The following is an 18,719-nucleotide window of genomic DNA, read 5'->3' as shown; positions in this document are numbered from 1 at the left end:
GATTCAATTAGTAAATAGGCTCTCTCCCCCAGACCTTGTTAGAGTTTACATGGGTATTTTTAGCTCATTTATTCTCACACACTGTATATCGTGTAGTAGGGACTCAATCTAATATCCAAGATAGATTCAATTTAATAATGTTTCAGTGCAATGAAAGCCCATTAAGCAGTATGCTCGAGAGGTCGACTGATTAATAGGAATGGCCGATTAATTAGGGCCGGTATTTTTGGACACCGATTTGGCCGATGCTTTTTGTTTTTACACCTTTATTTAACTAGGCAAGTCAGTTAAGAACACATTCTTATGTTCAATGACGGCCTAGGAACAGTGGGTTAACTGCCTGTTCAGGGGCAGAACGACAGATTTTTACCTTGTCAGCTCCGGGATTCAATCTTGCAACCTTACAGCTAACTAGTCCAACGCTCTAACCACCTGCCTCTCATTGCACTCCACGAGGAGCCTGCCTATTAAGCAAATGCAGTAAGAAGCCAAGGTAAGTTGCTAGCTAGCATTAAACTTATCATAAAAACCAATCAATCAATCTATCATAATCACTATTTTAGTGGTTAGAGCGTTGGACTAGTGACCGGAAGGTTGCAAGTTCAAACCCCCGAGCTGACAAGGTACAAATCTGTCGTTCTGCCCCTGAACAGGCAATTAACCCATTGTTCCTAGGCCGTCATTGAAAATAAGAATTTGTTCTTAACTGACTTGCCTAGTTAAATAAAGGTAAAATGCAATTTTATAAAACACATGATTGATGATATTACTAGTTTATCTAGTGTGTCCTGCGTTGCATATAATAGATGCAACGCAGGGGGATGATTTAACAAAAGTGCATTTGCGAAAAAAGCACAATCGTTGCACGACTGTACTTAACCATAAACACCCATGCCTTTCTTAAAATCAATACACAGAAGTATATATTTTTAAACCTGCATATTTAGCTAAAATAAATCCAGGTTAGCAGGCAATATTAACCAGGTGAAATTGTGTCACTTCTCTTGCGTTCATTGCACACAGAGTCAGGGTATATGCAACAGTTTGGGCAGCCTGGCTCATTGTGAACTAATTTGCCCGAATTTTACGTAATTATGACATAACATTGAAGGTTGTGCAATGTAACAGCAATATTTAGACTTATGGATGCCATCCATTAGATAAAATACTGAACAGTTCCGTATTTCACTGAAAATAATAAACATTTTGTTTTCGAAATGATAGTTTCCAGATTCTACCATATTAATGACCAAAGGCTCGTATTTCTGTGTGTTATGTTATAATTAAGTCTATGATTTGATAGAGCAGTCTGACTGAGCGGTGATAGGCAGCCGCAGGCTCGTAAGCATTCATTCAAACAGCACTATTGTGTGTTTGACAGAAGCTCTTCACAATGCTTCAAGCATTGCGCTATGACTTCAAGCCTGTCAACTCCCGAGATTAGGCTGGTGTAACCGATGTGAAATTACTAGCTAGTTAACGGGGTGCGCACTAATAGCGTTTCAAACGTCACTCGCTCTGAGACTTGGAGTAGTTGTTCCCCTTGCTCTGCATGGGTAACGCTGCTTCGAGGGTGGCTGTTGTCGATGTGTTCCTGGTTCGAGGCCAGGAGAGGGACGGAAGCTATACTGTTACACTGGCAATACTAAAGTGCCTATAAGAACATCCAATAGTCAAAGGTATATGAAATACAAATGGTATAGAGAGAAATAGTCCTATAAATACTATAACTACAATCTAAAACCTCTTACCTTGGAATACTGAAGTCTCATGTTAAAAGGAACCACCAGCTTTCATATGTTCTCATGTCTTGAGCAAGGAACTTAAAAGGTAGCTTTTTTACATGGCCCATATTGCACTTTTACTTTCTTCTCCAACACTTTGTTTTTGCATTATTTAAACCAAATTGAACATGTTTCATTATTTATTTGAGGCTAAATAGATTTTTATTCATGTATTATATTAATTTTAAATAAGTGTTCATTCAGTATTGTTGTAATTGTCATTATTACAAATATATATTTTTTAAATCAGCCGATTAATCGGTATCAGCTTTTTTCGTCCTCCAATAATCGGTATCGGCGTTGAAAAATCATAACCGGTCGACCTCTAGTATGCTCCTACTCATACCAATAAAATTTTATCTCGGACAACCAGTCCTTTTTTAGGATGGTGTGTCGATCTCCAAGTTGGCCAAATAAGGCCGCATTTATTATAGCTGGGGATTTTAACAAAGCAAATTTGAGGAAAACGCTACTGAAGTTCTATCAACACATTGACTGTAGTACTCGCGTTGGGAAAACGCTCGGCCACTACTATTCTCTCTTCCGGGATGCCTACAAGGCCCTTCCCCGCCCTCCCTTCGGCAAATCAGATCACGACTCCATTTTGCACCTCCCTTCCTATAGGCAGAAACTCAAACAGGAAGTACCCGTGCTAAGGTCTATTCAACGCTGGTTTGACCAATCGTAATCCATGCATCAAGATTGTTTTGATCACGCAGACTGGGATATGTACCGGGTAGCCTCGGAGAATAACATTGATGTATACACGGACACGGTGACTGAGTTCATCAGGAAGTGTATAGGGGATGTTGATATTGTTCCCACTGTGACTATTAAAACATATCTAAATCAGAAACCGTGGACAGATGGCAGCATTTGCGCTAAACTGAAAGCGCCGACCACCGCATTTAACCATGGCAAGGTGACTTGGAATATGGTTGAATACAAACAGTGTAGTTATTCCTTCTGTAAGGCAATCAAACAGTACAGTCAGTACAGAGACAAAGTGGAGTCGCAATTCAACGGCTCAGACACGAGATGTCCAGTTGTCGGAAGTTTATATACACTTAGGTTAATTAAGTGGATATATTAAAGCAACATCTCAAGACATCAGGCAGGAAGTTAAAGCTTAGTCGCAAATGGGTCTTCCAAATGGACAATGACCCCAAGCATACTTCCAAAGTCGTGCAAAATGGCTTAAGGACAACAAAGACAAGGTATTGGAATGGCCATCACAAAGCCCTGATGTCAATCCTATAGAACATTTGTGGGCAGAACTGAAAAAGCATGTGTGAGCAAAGAGGCCTACAAACCTAACTCAGTTACACCAGCTCTGTCAGGAGGAATGTGCCCAAATTCACCCAACTTATTGTGAGAAGCTTGTGGAAGGCTAACTGAAACGTTTGACCCAAGGTAAACAATTTAAAGGCAATGCTACCAAATACTAATTGAGTGTACAGTGGGGCAAAAAAGTATTTAGTCAGCAACCAATTGTGCAAGTTCTCCCACTTATAAAGATGACAGACACCTGTAATTTTCATCATAGGTACGCTTCAACTATGACAGACAAAATGAGAAAAAAAATCCAGAAATCACATTGTGGATTTTTAACTAATTTATTTGCAAATTATGGTGGAAAACAAGTATTTGGTCAATAACAAAAGTTTATCTCAATACTTTGTTATATACCCTTTGTTGGCAATGACAGATGTCAAATGTTTTCTGTAAGTCTTCACAAGGTTCACATACACTGTTGCTGTTATTTTGTCCCATTCCTCCATGCCGATCTCCTCTAGAGCAGTGATGTTTTGGGGCTGTTGCTGGGCAACACAGACTTCCAACTCCCTCCAAATATTTTCTATGGGGTTGAGATCTGGAGACTGGCTAGGCCACTCCAGGACCGTGAAATGCTCCTTCGTTGCCCGGGCGGTGTGTTTGGGATCATTGTCATGCTGAAAGACCAAGCCACGTTTCATCTTCAATGCCGTTGCTGATGGAAGGAGGTTTTCACTCAAAATCTCACGATACATGGCCCCATTCATTCTTTCCTTTACACGGATCAGTCGTCCTGGTCCCTTTGCAGAAAAACAGCCCCAAAGCATGATGTTTCCACCCCCATGCTTCACAGTAGGAGTGGTGTTCTTTGGATGCAACTCAGCATTCTTTGTCCTCCAAACACGACGAGTTGAGTTTTTACCAAAAAGTTATATTTTAGTTTCATCTGACCATATGACATTCTCCCAATCTTCTTCTGGATCATCCAAATGCTCTCTAGCAAACTTCAGACGGGCCTGGACATGTACTAGCTTAAGCAGGGGGACACATCTGGAACTGCAGGTCTGGAACTGCAGGATTTGAGTCCCTGGCGGCGTAGTGTGTTACTGATGGTAGGCTTTGTTACTTGGTCCCAGCTCTCTGCAGGTCATTCACTAGGTCCCCCCATGTGGTTCTGGGATTTTTGCTCACAGTTCTGGTGATCATTTTGACCCCACGGGGTGAGATCTTGCGTGGAGCCCCAGATCGAGGGAGATTATCAGTGGTCTTGTATGTCTTCCATTTCCTAATAATTGCTCCCACAGTTGATTTCTTCAAACCTGCAGATTCAGTCTTCCCAGCCTGGTGCAGGTCTACAATTTTGTTTCTGGTGTCCTTTGACAGCTCTTTGGTCTTGGCCATAGTGGAGTTTGGAGTGTGACTGTTTGAGGTTGTGGACAGGTGTCTTTTATACTGATAAAAAGTTCAAACAGGTGCTATTAATACAGGTAATGAGTGGAGGACAGAGGAGCCTCTTAAAGAAGAAGTTACACGTCTGTGAGAGCCAGAAATCTTGCTTGTTTGTCGGTGACCAAATACTTATTTTCCACCATAATTTGCAAATACATTTTTTTAAATCCTACAATGTGATTTCTGGATTTTTTTTCTCATTTTGTCTGTCATAGTTGAAGGGAATGGGAATGTGATGAAAGAAATAAAAGCTGAAATAAATCATTCTCTCTACTATTATTCTGACATTTCACATCCTTAAAATAAAGTGGTGATCCCAATTGACCTAAGACAGGGAATTTTTAATAGAATTAAATGTCAGGAATTGTGAAATACTGAGTTTAAATGTATTTGGCTAACGTGTATGCAAACTTCCGACTTCAACTGTATGTGTTTGTGACCAATAACATTTTATTTTATTTGAATGATAACTCCTCCAATGTCAGAAACAGCCAAGTAGAGGCCTTCTTCGCGGAATATTGGAGCCATTTGCATCATCAACAATAAACAATATGGCTGCTGTAGTGAATGATATCACTTTCGTGGTGTGGGGGCTGTGCTTTGGCAAAGTGGGTGGGGTTATATCCTGCCTGTTTGGCCCTGTCCGGGGGCATCGTCGGACAGGGCCACAGTGTCTCCCGACCGCTCCTGTCTCAGCCTCCAGTATTTATGCTGCAATAGTTTGTGTCGGGGGCTAGGGTCAGTCTGTTAAAATTGGAGTATTTCTCCTGTCTCATCCGGTGTCCTGTGTGAATTTAAGTATGCTCCCTCTAATTCTCTCTTTTTTCCTCTCTCTCTTTCTTTCAGAGGACCTGAGACCTAGGACCATGCCTCAGGACTACCTGGCCTGATGACTCCTTGCTGTCCCCAGTCCACCTGGTCATGCTGCTGCTCCAGTTTCAACTGTTCTACCTGCGGCTATGGAACCCTGACCTGTCACTGGACGCGCTACCTTGTCCCAGACCTGCTGTTTTGGACCCTCTCTCTACCACAAATGCTGTCTCTAACGCTGAATGATCGGCTTTGAAAAGCCAACTGACATTTACATCTGAGGTGCTGACCTGTTGCACCCTCTACAACCACTGTGATAATTATTATCTGACCCCTATTACCAGCCTGTTCAACCTCTCTTTCATATCGTCTGAGATCCCCAAGGATTGGAAAGCTGCTGCAGTCATCCCCCTCTTCAAAGGGGGAGACACCCTGGACCCAAACTGTTACAGACCTATATCCATTCTGCCCTGCCTATCTAAGGTCTTCGAAAGCCATGTCAACAAACAGGTCACTGAGCATCTCGAATCCCACCGTACCTTCTCCGCTATGCAATCTGGTTTCCGAGCCGGTCACGGGTGCACCTCAGCCACACTCAAGGTACTAAACGACATCATAACAGCCATCGATAAAAGACAGTACTGTGCAGCCGTCTTCATCGACCTTGCCAATGCTTTCGACTCTGTCAATCACCAGATTCTTATCGGCAGACTCAGTAGCCTCGGTTTTTCGGATGACTGCCTTGCCTGGTTCACCAATTACTTTGCAGACAGAGTTCAGCGTGTCAAATCGGAGGGCATGCTGTCCGGTCCTCTGGCAGTCTCTAAGGGAGTGCCACAGGGTTCGATTCTCGGGCCGACTCTTTTCTCTGTATATATCAATGATGTTGGTCTTGCTGCGGGCGATTCCCTGATCCACCTCTACGCAGACGACACCATTCTATATACTTTCGGCCCGTCATTGGACACTGTGCTATCTAACCTCCAAACGAGCTTCAATGCCATACAACACTCCTTCCGTGGCCTCCAACTGCTCTTAAACGCTAGTAAAACCAAATGCATGCTTTTCAACCGATCGCTGCCTGCACCCGCATGCCCGACTAGCATCACCACACTGGATGGTTCCGACCTTGAATATGTGGACACCTATAAGTACCTAGGTGTCTGGCTAGACTGCAAACTCTCCTTCCAGACCCATATCAAACATCTCCAATCGAAAATCAAATCAAGAGTCGGCTTTCTATTCCGCAACAAAGCCTCCTTCACTCACGCTGCCAAGCTTACCCTAGTAAAACTGACTATCCTACCGATCCTCGACTTCGGCGATGTCATCTACAAAATCGCTTCCAACACTCTACTCAGCAAACTGTATGCAGTTTATCACAGTGCCATCCGTTTTGTCACTAAAGCACCTTATACTACCCACCACTGCGACTTGTATGCTCTAGTCGGCTGGCCCTCGCTACATATTCGTCGCCAGACCCACTGGCTCCAGGTCATCTACAAGGCCATGCTAGGTAAAGCTACGCCTTATCTCAGTTCACTGGTCACGATGGCAACACCCATCCGTAGCACTCGCTCCAGCAGGTGTATCTCACTGATCATCCCTAAAGCCAACACCTCATTCGGCCGCCTTTCGTTCCAGTACTCTGCTGCCTGTGACTGGAACGAATTGCAAAAATCGCTGAAGTTGGAGACTTATCTCCCTCACCAACTTCAAACATCAGCTATCTGAGCAGCTAACCGATAGCTGCAGCTGTACATAATCTATTGGTAAATAGCCCACCCATTTTCACCTACCTCATCCCCACAGTTTTTATTTATTTACTTTTCTGCTCTTTTGCACACCAATATCTCTACCTGTACATGATCATCTGACCATTTATCACTCCAGTGTTAATCTGCAATATTGTAATTATTCATCTACCTCCTCATGCCTTTTGCACACATTGTATATAGACTCCCCTTTTTTTCTCCCCTTTTTTTCTACTGTGTTATTGACTTGTTAATTGTTTACTCCATGTGTAACTCTGTGTTGTCTGTTCACACTGCTATGCTTTATCTTGGCCAGGTCACAGTTGCAAATGAGAACTTGTTCTCAACTAGCCTACCTGGTTAAATAAAGGTGAAATAAAAAATAAAATAAAAAATCTATGAACATTTGAACATCTTGGCCATGTTCTGTTATAATCTCCACCCTGCATAGCCAGAAGAGGACTGGCCACCCCACAGAGCCTGGTTCCTCTCTAGGTTTCCTCCTAGGGTTCTGGCCTTTCACCGTGCTTCTACATCTGCATTGCTTGCTGTTTGGGGTTTTAGGCTGGGTTTCTGTACAGCACATTGTGACATCGGCTGATGTAAAAAGGCCTCTCTGAAAGACCTCTCTATGGCAGATGGAGCCAACTTAACCATGGGGATGCAGACATCAAATCCACTGAAGGCCTTGATCAAAGGAGATGATTGTACAACTAGTGTTCAGGGAACGGTCAAACCTCAAGTGGACTTGAATGAATAAGTCAATAATCTAACTCAATCAAACAATGAACAAAACTCTCTGCAGATTGGATATTCAAGGTGAATGAAAGGTAAAGGGAACAGGCAGAGAAGAAAACAAAACATAGTAAAGTATTTACTATGATTTTTTACCTTTATTTAACTATGCAAGTCAGTTAAGAACAAATTCTTATTTTCAATGACAGCCTAAGAACAGTGTGTTAACTGGCTGTTCAGGGGCACAACAACAGATTTGTACCTTGTCAGCACAGGGATTTGAACTTGCAACCTTTCGGCTACTAGTCCAACGCTCTAACCACTAGGCTACCCTGCCACCCCATGGCATCAAGGTTTTGGAATATAGACCTATATATTACAGAATATAATATATATTTTCTTGTTTTGTTAGACGCTGAGAGCGTCCTCAGCATCAGACAGTTTCACTGCCCCCACACCCGTCACTACATTTATGGTGGTTCTATTTTTGAAGACAGACACTGTAAGTCATACTCAAGTGTACAGTTGCAGGAACCCGACCATATCCTCCCTGTGAGCTCATCAATGTTGTTAAAAGCTTAACATGTTACCGTCCAACACGCATAATTGTTGTGATTTGCTACAATGAATCTCAAGACATATATAGCAGAACAAGACATCAGTCACTGCTCCTCGAAGGGGTTGACAACAGACATGAGCAAGTGCTTTAGCTACTGTCAATCTGAGAAGGGCAATTTCATCTCCTATTAAAGCCTTTAAACCCACTTTTTTGTTTTTTTCCCACATTGCGTTTTGGTAAAAAATCTAACTGAATTAATACAAATGTGTCAACTGCCAACTTTTTACCATTAATATTTTCTTGGATAGGAGGATGTTCACATTGTTATGAAGCCGTTTCATATGGATACTTACAACAAGAAAGGTTAAATATGACGTTTTACTAAAACTTTGGGGTTGTTCAAATAGATCTCAGGAGGAAATATTGTTTTCAATAACAGTTTGAAAAGCATTGCATTGATGGTGTAAAAATGCGGAGGCAGTGAATTCATGCTTAAACATAAATAATCACACTCTAAAACATAACATAAAACTGTTTGCCTTTTCTAAGAGACAACAGGTAAAAAGCAACTTATTTTTTTAACTATGGAGGCTACTGTCTAAGGGCACAACAAGTCAATGCAATTATCCTATGTACAATAGAGGCCTCTTGTTTGGACAGATATTTGCTGCTCAAATATGATTCATTCTGTTTTACATCCAACCTTAGCTTAGATCATTTCTTTCCCACATAACCAGTGAAAGGTTTAATTATGTGTATCTGTATATTGTTGTAGAAATTATCTAGCCTGCATCAATGGTTTATGTTCCATTAAAATATAAACAAACAGATTTAGGAATGTACATCATGAACCAGTATGTTCTTGTAGATGCACAACATTTTGTCATCTTACAATTAACATCTACATTTCAAAGAAAGCCAGATGGTTCACAACATGTGAATTCAGGATGAAAGCATATGGACGTTACAAAACAATGATTTAATGCAATAATAATAAGACAGTTTATAGCATAGAATCACATGACAGACAACATGGGGATGGTTAGCAGTCAAGTGGATGAATTACAGTCTGGACAAGCCATGTCTGGGGCACAACTCACCCCACAATAGGAGAATCAATTGTGATCACAAAAAGCCAATTCCACGAAGCTGTGGTTCATTTAGTAATCCCCATGTCACAATGTGATTATGTGTGTTATTATGAAGCAAGACACGACTTTCTTGTCCTCCACAGAGTGAATACAATTGACAGCACCACAGATTGTTGCCCTAATGGGGGATGTGCAGAGAGTGTGTGTGTGTGGGGGGGGGGGGGGGGGGGCATTTCACTGACAATGGAGTAATTTCATACCATGTCATGTCTTTCTGTTTGTTTGATGATGACGACTTTGTTCAGCTACAACTCCAAATATTTTTTGCTTGGGGTAAAAAAAAAAATTGACTTCCTGGGTGGATTATAATCTTAAATGTACTTGTCTAAATCTAACCCCAACCTCATGTAACACCTTTATAACGCCATTCTATGCGTTCAGTAGCCTATACATCGATGAAGTACTATTTTAACAGTTATCTTGCATGGCGTGTGTCAATGTATCTCTCTTCTCAAGACTAAAATCACTCTAAAAATGTTTCATTAATTTGAATTAAATTCAAACAGATGTTCTTGGACTAGCCCAGTTTTGTTCAAATGGGGCTCTTTGTGGACCTGACGATACTGTCTTTATGCCCACATAGGATATTAATTGTGGCTTTTCATGTGCTGTCTCTGAACAGTAAACTAAATAAATGCTAAATAAATAAATGTTATGAAGAATTTATTCGTATATAACGTTACTTGATTGGTTATGCACAAATATAACCGCACAGTTGATGTTTTCAACTATGGCAGATGGTTCGCTACAGACTTTTCAGAATACAGTTGGTTACGGAACAAATGTATCGTAGGCATATGATGGGCTTCGTACGGGTCGGTAACATTCACAACTATCTGAGCACTATTTTCAATGCACTAAATAAAAAGCGCACACAATATGTTATGTAGGTCTACTTAAAAAAGGAAAAGAGATAGAAATCAATCAAGGCATGGTCCATACAGTTGATAGAGCGGTAACTTTACCTGTTCCCTTTGCTTTTACGCAAATGTTGAGCCCATTTGATAGGCTACCGTTCGAGGTATATGTAGTGCATGCAATAATGTATCATTTAAATGTGTTTGTCTTACCTTTCAGACTTCCTAAGGCTTTCTTTTAACTTTCACTATAATTTCTCCGAGCATTCTTGGTAATAGAGTTAGGAAGGAAAAACATGCCACCCCTTGCGCTTTCCCACTCTTCCACAGGTTTATGAGTCAATGATAGACAGGCGAATCAACCAATCCGTGCAAGGGGATGTGTGCCCAATAGAAGTAGTAGGGGACAGAAACGGTGGAAAGTACTTTATACCTCAGTGGAAGTGACTGATGCATTATGATGTTATAGCCAGAATATAAATACTTTTTAATAGGTTTCGAAATTAAAACCAACTTTGCATATTTATCACAATATCTAAAAAATACGTTTGTGGCCAAAATTATTGAGTCATGATTGAGCAAAACATTTTTTGTCATGTTGTAGTTGGCCTAGACAAGTGCCATTTGTCAATGGGGAAATTTTGTTGCAGTGTCATGTACACTTTAAACGTGTACATGACACTGCAAAAAAAATTCCCCATGGGGACAATAAAGTCAGTAATTAATGAAAAATAAGTTATTATTGTTTTGCCAACAGATCTTCTTTCTACATTTTATAAAAATGGCAATAGTTTCACTACTGCTCTAGTGTAAAGTGTAAAATATACTTTATTTATTTGAACAAAGATATGTTCATGTTTGCCTTCAAGCTATTTAGTGCATAGTGGAATGTTTTGGAATTAAGTTAGCTTGTGATAACTGTATGAAAATAATTATGAAGAATATAGTTACCTGGTCAAATACCAATGTAAATCAGAACACATTGGAATGCCTGCACATTGGATATTGCCTTGGTTTGCCATGAAAAGGATGTCAGTGACGTTCAATATGTTCTGCTCAATAGCATTATCTATTTAGAACGATCATGCCTTCATAATCAAAAATAATACACTGAACAGTAAGGTTTTGTTGCTATGAATTACTTTTGCATGATGTTTTTATTCTATGTGATTCAATTGTGTTAACTTCAAAGCATTCATAGGATGTCTGCTCTATTGCAAGTCATTTTGAGGTGACTGTAATAGGACATTGAATCAGAATCAGGAAACATTACAGCCATGCAACAAACAATTCTAGGAATTTATCTTGGTGTGTTGGCTCAGAACAAAAAAAACATCAGATCAACATCAATACAGATATACAATATAACACTGTAGAAACCACCATTTACACAATACATTCACAGGAATGTCCCCAATGCGAGGTAATGTAATGAGGTAAGTGATGCATGTGTGTGTGGAAAGCGCATGGAGGGCAGGAGTGTTTTGGATAAAAGCAATTGAAATACTTCCCACTTGAGAATGCAAAGATGTTGGATGGGGAAAGTCACCTTAATATTTACCATTCCTACAATGCCTGGACAGCATTGTGTGTGTGTATAGCAGAAGCCAGTAAAATGAGAAACTGCTTTTTTTATGAGCATCCTTCTTGTACTTGCAGCTGTTCCTTTCTGCTGACCAGCAGTTTTTTTTAATTACAAACAGAAACAGCTACTACAGATGTTATGTTTTCCAGACAGCAGTTAATATTTTATTGTTCAGTGCTAGTTACAAAAACTCATTAACTGGGAATAAAATTGCAGTCTGCTAGGATATGTTAAAAAAAATGTAAACTGAACTATAATCTATAAAGAATTAAACAAATCTAGGCTTCGCAGAGTAAGAATTAACCAAGTCTATGCTTCGTAAAGTGGGAGGGTCATCTTCAATGCCTTCACGCTTCATGTCAAACGCGTCTCACAATTTATCCTATTGACCAGACTGCAACCATATGGCCTAACAGTAGTGGGCACTATTGCATTACAGTTACTGTATTTCTCAGATTGGACAAAGCACTACTTACTGACCAGTAAAGCCTCTAAGGGTAGGGTTAAGATAAATCTGGTCACTGAATAAAATATTGTTCCATTTTACAAGAGCGTGACAGAGGGAACAGTGCTTGACGAACCACACACATATCTGAACAAAGTTTTGTAATGGCTTCCCTGCTCTGTCATGAACATTGAAAATATCTTTACTTTGATGAATCAGCAGAATGTGTCTTCAAAAGAGACATCAGCCGTGTTTGAGAGCAGTTGCTGATCAATGATTGAGCGGACTGACTGATCTACAAATAATAATGAGCAGTTATTTAGGATGAAAGGTGATTTGTAGATCATTCAGTCTGCCGTCACCGACTGCTGTGAAGTCGAATCTCTGACATAGCCACTATTTTATAACAGGGTTTTTACTGTGGAAATAGACTGCAAAGGAGAAGGCTAAAAGTGGGAAAGGGGATACCAGGGTGAGCACACAGATAGCGCTCCTTCTCTGTGATTTACCAGAGAAACCGAGCCAGTGACACTTACGGGAGATAAGTTAAAGGAAAATGTCACAATTTTTCAACTTCATATTCATAATCCCCAACATCCATCAAATGGGAAAACTGCATGGTTCATTAGTCGTACAACAAAAGGACAGGCAGTGGAGCTGGGGAAAACAAGCACTGATTAATATTGAGATAATTAATAAAACATATTCAAAAATCCCTTGGGATGTCCTGTTGTGTCAACATCCTGAGGAGGAAGAGGAGACTGCTTTTATTGCTCCAATTCTAGGTTAGTGTTGACCCTCCCTTGGTATGGGTCCAGGGGTAAAACTGAGGAGCACAACATGACATTGACACAATGTAACAACAACAGACACTGGCAGAGACCTTCAAGATCCATGAGAGAATGGCATAAGTGATCAATTACTTCAGCTACTAACTTCTACAGTTTCCCATATCTCATTTTAAAATGTCCCTTCCATGTTTAATCACTGTTATGTGTGCCAGTTGAGTAATGCAATTAATGTAGGCTAGGTGTCAATGAAAACCACGGACTAGTTTCCCATGGTTTTTTATTTCCAGTGTTCCTTCTGCCAAGCATTTAGATTAGTTGCGTTTCAAATTTTCATTTTGAGCCATAGATATTAAAAAGTTCATGTCTGTTTATTCTTATATCTATACTCAGATTGACATGTTTTGAGTGCAAAAATACTAACATAATATTTCTCTCCCAGATCCTTAGTTCATTGACCTCTGTGGTGGAGTGGAGGATGCCAGCGAATGGGGCCAGGATGAGTGTTGTGGGTTTTCCTCCAGGTCAGAAGCTGACACCCGGTTGATGGCCACAGCAGAATAGAGAACTCCCAGGAGATGAAGAGTCCTGGGGTTACTGGTAGACATTTAGCGGAGGTCACTTTCTGACGTCCACGCTACTGTTCACTGAGAGGCTAAATTACAACAATTACTAGTCATAATAACGTCATCATTGACCTCTCTATTTATTTTTCCATTCCTGGGGGCCTGTCATGCCAAATAGTGTCTCCCTTAACATCACAATGGGATTCGATGAGTTCTGACGCAGTGGGGGACACTATTTGAATGGGGACATTATTTGGCATGACAGGCTCCCTTGCTCTGAGAGATGTCTGTAGGAGTCTACCATGTCTCAGGGCAAGCAGACCCTCCTCACAGATGTAGGATCTTAATTTGATCACTTTTTTTGCTGAGAATTTGCAATTCAAACTTGTAGTGTATTCAAGGTTTTAAAAGACTTGTAAAGTTTGTAATTTACACTTAAAATGTCAGACTTGATTTACCCATAATGAAAAATGCATCTACCCCAACAAAACATTTCCATTAATTAAAATCCACATAGTAATTCACATTTCCTGTTGCTGCAGGATTATTGTCATGCTGTAGCAAACTCGCTCAAATTACGATTCTGTAGGAGGTTGCATGTTTGTTTCACCAAGCCAATTTCATTAGTTGAATCAGTTGTGTTAGTGCTGGACTAGAACACAAATATGCACCCTCAGGAATGGAATGTGAACCATTGTTCTGTTATGTAAGTCCCTTATTGTCTATACAAGCTGCAGAAGACAGAGATAGGACATTTGAGCATATCTAAAGGAGATAAAGCTTAGTGTGGGTGAAGGTTGTATGGGGGCTTGCCATTGTCTCAGACGCACACTCTCTAACCCCTCAGGTTGGCACAGTATGTTATTGAACAGTAGTTGACATGTGTAAGGCACTGCATCTCAGTGCTAGAGGCATCACTACAGACCCTGGATTGATCCCGGGCTGTATCACAACCGGCCGTGATCAGGAGTCCCATAAAGTGACGCACAATTGGTCCAGCGTTGTTTGGGTTGGGGAGGGTTTGGTCAGGGTAGGCCGTCTTTATAAATAAGAATTTGTTATTAACGGACTTGCTTAGTTAAACAAAATAAAAAGTTGTTTCAGCAGTGTAAAGCCTATGTAAATAGCAGGCGTGATGTGTCTCTCTCTTTTCAAATGCATTTAGGTAACACTTCGATTTCCTCCTAATTGTGATTTACAGACGATGTATAGTGGGGCAAAAAAGTATTTAGTCAGCCACCAATTGTGCAAGTTCTCCCACTTAAAAATATGAGAGAGGCCTGTAATTTTCATCATAGGTACACTTCAACTATGACAGACAAAATGAGGGGGAAAAAAATCCAGAAAATCACATTGTATGAATTTTTATGAATTAATTTGCAAATTAATGTGGAAAATAAGTATTTGGTCACCTACAAACAAGCAAGATTTCTGGCTCTCACAGACCTGTAACTTCTCCTTTAAGAGGTTCCTCTGTCCTCCACTCGTTACCTGTATTAATGGCACCTGTTTGAACTTGTTATCAGAATAAAAGACACTTGTCCACAACCTCAAACAGTCACACTCCAAACTCCACTATGGCCAAGACCAAAGAGCTGTCAAAGGACACCAGAAACACAATTGTAGACCTGCACCAGGCTGGGAAGACTGAATCTGCAGGTTTGAAGAAATCAACTGTGGGAGCAATTATTAGGAAATGGAAGACATACAAGACCACTGATAATCTCCCTCGATCTGGGGCTCCACGCAAGATCTCACCCCGTGGGGTCAAAATGATCACAAGAACGGTGAGCAAAAATCCCAGAAATACACGGGGTGACCTAGTGAATGACCTGCAGAGAGCTGGGACCAAAGTAACAAAGCCTACCATCAGTAACACACTACGCCACCAGGGACTCAAATCCTGCAGTGCCAGATGTGTCCCCCTGCTTAAGCCAGTTCATGTCCAGACCCGTCTGAAGTTTGCTAGAGAGCATTTGGATGATCCAGAAGAAGATTGGGATAATGTCATATGGTCAGATGAAACCAAAATATAACTTTTTGGTAAAAACTCAACTCATCGTGTTTGGAGGACAAAGAATGCTGAGTTGCATCCAAAGAACACCATACCTGCTGTGAAGCATGGGGGTGGAAACATTATGCTTTGGGGGTGTTTTTCTGCAAAGGGACCAGGACGACTGATCCGTGTAAAGGAAATAATGAATGGGGCCATGTATCATGAGATTTTGAGTGAAATCCTCCTTCCATCAGCAAGGGCATTGAAGATGAAATGTGGCTGGGTCTTTCAGCATGATAAGGATCCCAAACACACTGCCCGGGCAATGAAGGAGTGGCTCCGTAAGAAGCATTTCAAGGTCCTGGAGTGGCCTAGCCAGTCTCCAGATCTCAACCCCATAGAAAATATTTGGAGGGAGTTGAAAGTCTGTGTTGCCCAGCAACAGCCCCAAAACATCACTGCTCTAGAGGAGATCTGCATGGAGGAATGGGCCAAAATACCAGCACCATTGTGTGAAAACCTTGTGAAGACTTACAGAAAATGTTTGACCTCTGTCATTGCCAACAAAGGGTACATAACAAAGTATTGAGATAAACTTTTGTTATTGACCAAATACTTATTTTCCACCATAATTTGCAAATAAATTCATTAAAAATCCTACAATGTGATTTTCTGGATTTTATTCCCACATTTTGTCTGTCATAGTTGAAGTGTACCTATGATGAACATTACAGGCCTCACTCATCTTTTTAAGTGGGAGAACTTGCACAATTGGTGGCTGACTAAATACTTTTTGCTCCACTGTATACACATAAATGATGATTATCTAGCTGATTTTGCCAGTAAAAAACAGTAAGAGGATGACCATTGGGAAAAGTTGGCATTGTTGTTTCCTAACTGACTCAGATTTTCCATGAGTGCGCTATTCTCAGCTATGTAATACTGAAACTGCTTGTAAGGAAACCAAATTGAGCAATTACTGGATTATCACACTCTCCCCTGCCATATGCAGCAACCAAGCTTGCTCTGTCATAAGTGTCCAGACTCTTAACTACCACCAACAACTATGGTCCAAACTTCTTTCTTCTTTTCCATATGGCCTGTAAATTAGCCAAAGGGATGACAAGGGATATACGTATATTACTCTATAAATTCAGGGGAGTTCTTAGTTATAATTCATCTGATTAAAGTTGACGCCTAAAGGCATCAATAAGTCATAAAATACATTGGATATTGTGTACTGGCAAGAGTAATTGTGTCATATCCTATCTACTGTAAGACAAGAAACCAGTCATTTTTAAGGACATGCTAAAGTCCAAAATGGAGAGAAAAACACATGTTATATTTGTTGTCCTGGTAAAAAGGACTCAGAGAGTATTGGATTTGACAGACAGAAAGTTATTTTAAATACCTGAATGAGTTGAACATAGTCATGTTAAAAAAACCTAGAGTCATACCCTCTGAAATCCAATTAGCATAATAGAAAAAGACCCATCAAAATCTGTCTGTTTAAGAGATTTCTGTTATCTTGCATGGGCTGCGTCTCAATCCACCACATCCACCAATGGTGGCCTTCCGCATCTGCGGTGGAAGGTGGCCAAGCTACAACGGGGTTTGTCAGACCATGAGACAACCCAAAAATCGGTATTCTCAAGAAAACGTCTAGCGTCTGAACAGTTTGTCCAACAAAACTAATATGACTCCTCTATGGAAGTGACTTTCACAAAAAAAAACATGTAATTTGTTTTGCTGTAGGATACCCACAAGCCTCACAAGACTCATCTGAAGGTAGCCTGGTACCAGCATATAAAAAAAAATAGAAGGATGAAAGTCAAAATATTAGTTATGTCCAGTCCATTTCACCCTGTGGAAATCTCTTTTGAGTTGGGATTGGAGAAAAGGTGAATGAAAAATCAAATGACTGCTTTACCACAAGTCCTGGCTCACCAGACTGAGGCAGAGCGATGAAACAATGAACTTCACCTGAGAAAAATAGATGTCTGGCCTGAGGCGCAGTGAACTAAAGTTGAATGCAACAGGGGTAAGAGTTTAATACATTTCCAGGATACAGTGACTGAAATTGGGCAGAATCAATTCCCCGTTTATAGTGACTGAAATTGGGCAGAATGTAGGAGAGTATCTTCATGTCACGCCACAGTTGCAACATCATGGGAAAATCTATTTGATTAGCTGAGCAAGGGTTGAACGTGTGTATAAAGTTTTAAGTAATGGTCAATGTTTGCTCCAGCAGGCATTCCACATCTACAATTAACTTGGGGTGTACATTGATTTGTGGACAAGTGCATGTATGTTACCATTTTTTAATTTTAATTTGATTTATTTTACCTTTATTTAACTAGGCAAATCAGTTAAGAACAAATTCTTATTTTCAATGACGGCCTAGGAACAGTGGGTTAACTGCCTGTTCAGGGGCAGAACGACAGATTTGTACCTTGTCAGCTCGGGGGTTTGAACTTGCAACCTTCCGGTTACTAGTCCAACGCTCTAACCACTAGGCTACGCTGCCGCCCCAAATTGACCATGTAAGGGTTAAGGTCGGGGTAAGGGTAGCGGGTAAGGGTAGTGGTTAAAGTTAGGCTTTAGGTTAGGGATGTCCCAATAACCCTGGACAGCACCAATTTGATAGCATTTGGTCACATCACAAAATAGATTTTTCAATTAAAAGAGGCAACAGGTCAATTAACAGTGATATAGAGAAGATAATCTAGGACACAGTTCATATAAGGCCTATAGGAAGACAGACAACATGCAGAACACTGGTACTATACATTTGGAATCTGGGTGATGGGTCAACATGAAGGTGAATGGAATTTCAGTTCCTGCATTGAAAATAACAACTGTGTGGTTGCGAACATAAAATGTCAATTCTCCCACCATACCCCCTGAAATAAAACAAGTGTAACCATGTGTTTCATGGAATGGCGTGTATACAGTGAGGGAAAAA

At 40.6% G+C, this 18,719-nt stretch overlaps 1 protein-coding gene across 1 annotated transcript in view; it reads right to left on the bottom strand.

The window, feature by feature from the left end:
- Window positions 1-10,719, bottom strand: part of LOC123998374 (KN motif and ankyrin repeat domain-containing protein 3-like) — a 37,701-nt gene extending 26,982 nt beyond the window's left edge. The window contains exon 1 of the mRNA XM_046303495.1: window positions 10,588-10,719. The gene's annotated coding sequence lies outside the window, so the exon portion shown is untranslated. The remainder of the gene's footprint in view (window positions 1-10,587) is intronic.
- Window positions 10,720-18,719: the final 8,000 nt, after the last annotated feature.

Source organism: Oncorhynchus gorbuscha, linkage group LG02 (assembly GCF_021184085.1).
Source record: "Oncorhynchus gorbuscha isolate QuinsamMale2020 ecotype Even-year linkage group LG02, OgorEven_v1.0, whole genome shotgun sequence".
Taxonomy (NCBI): Eukaryota; Metazoa; Chordata; class Actinopteri; order Salmoniformes; family Salmonidae; genus Oncorhynchus; species Oncorhynchus gorbuscha.
The sequence above is the reverse complement of the archived record's forward strand: the minus strand, read 5'-3'. Positions and strand labels throughout refer to the sequence as shown.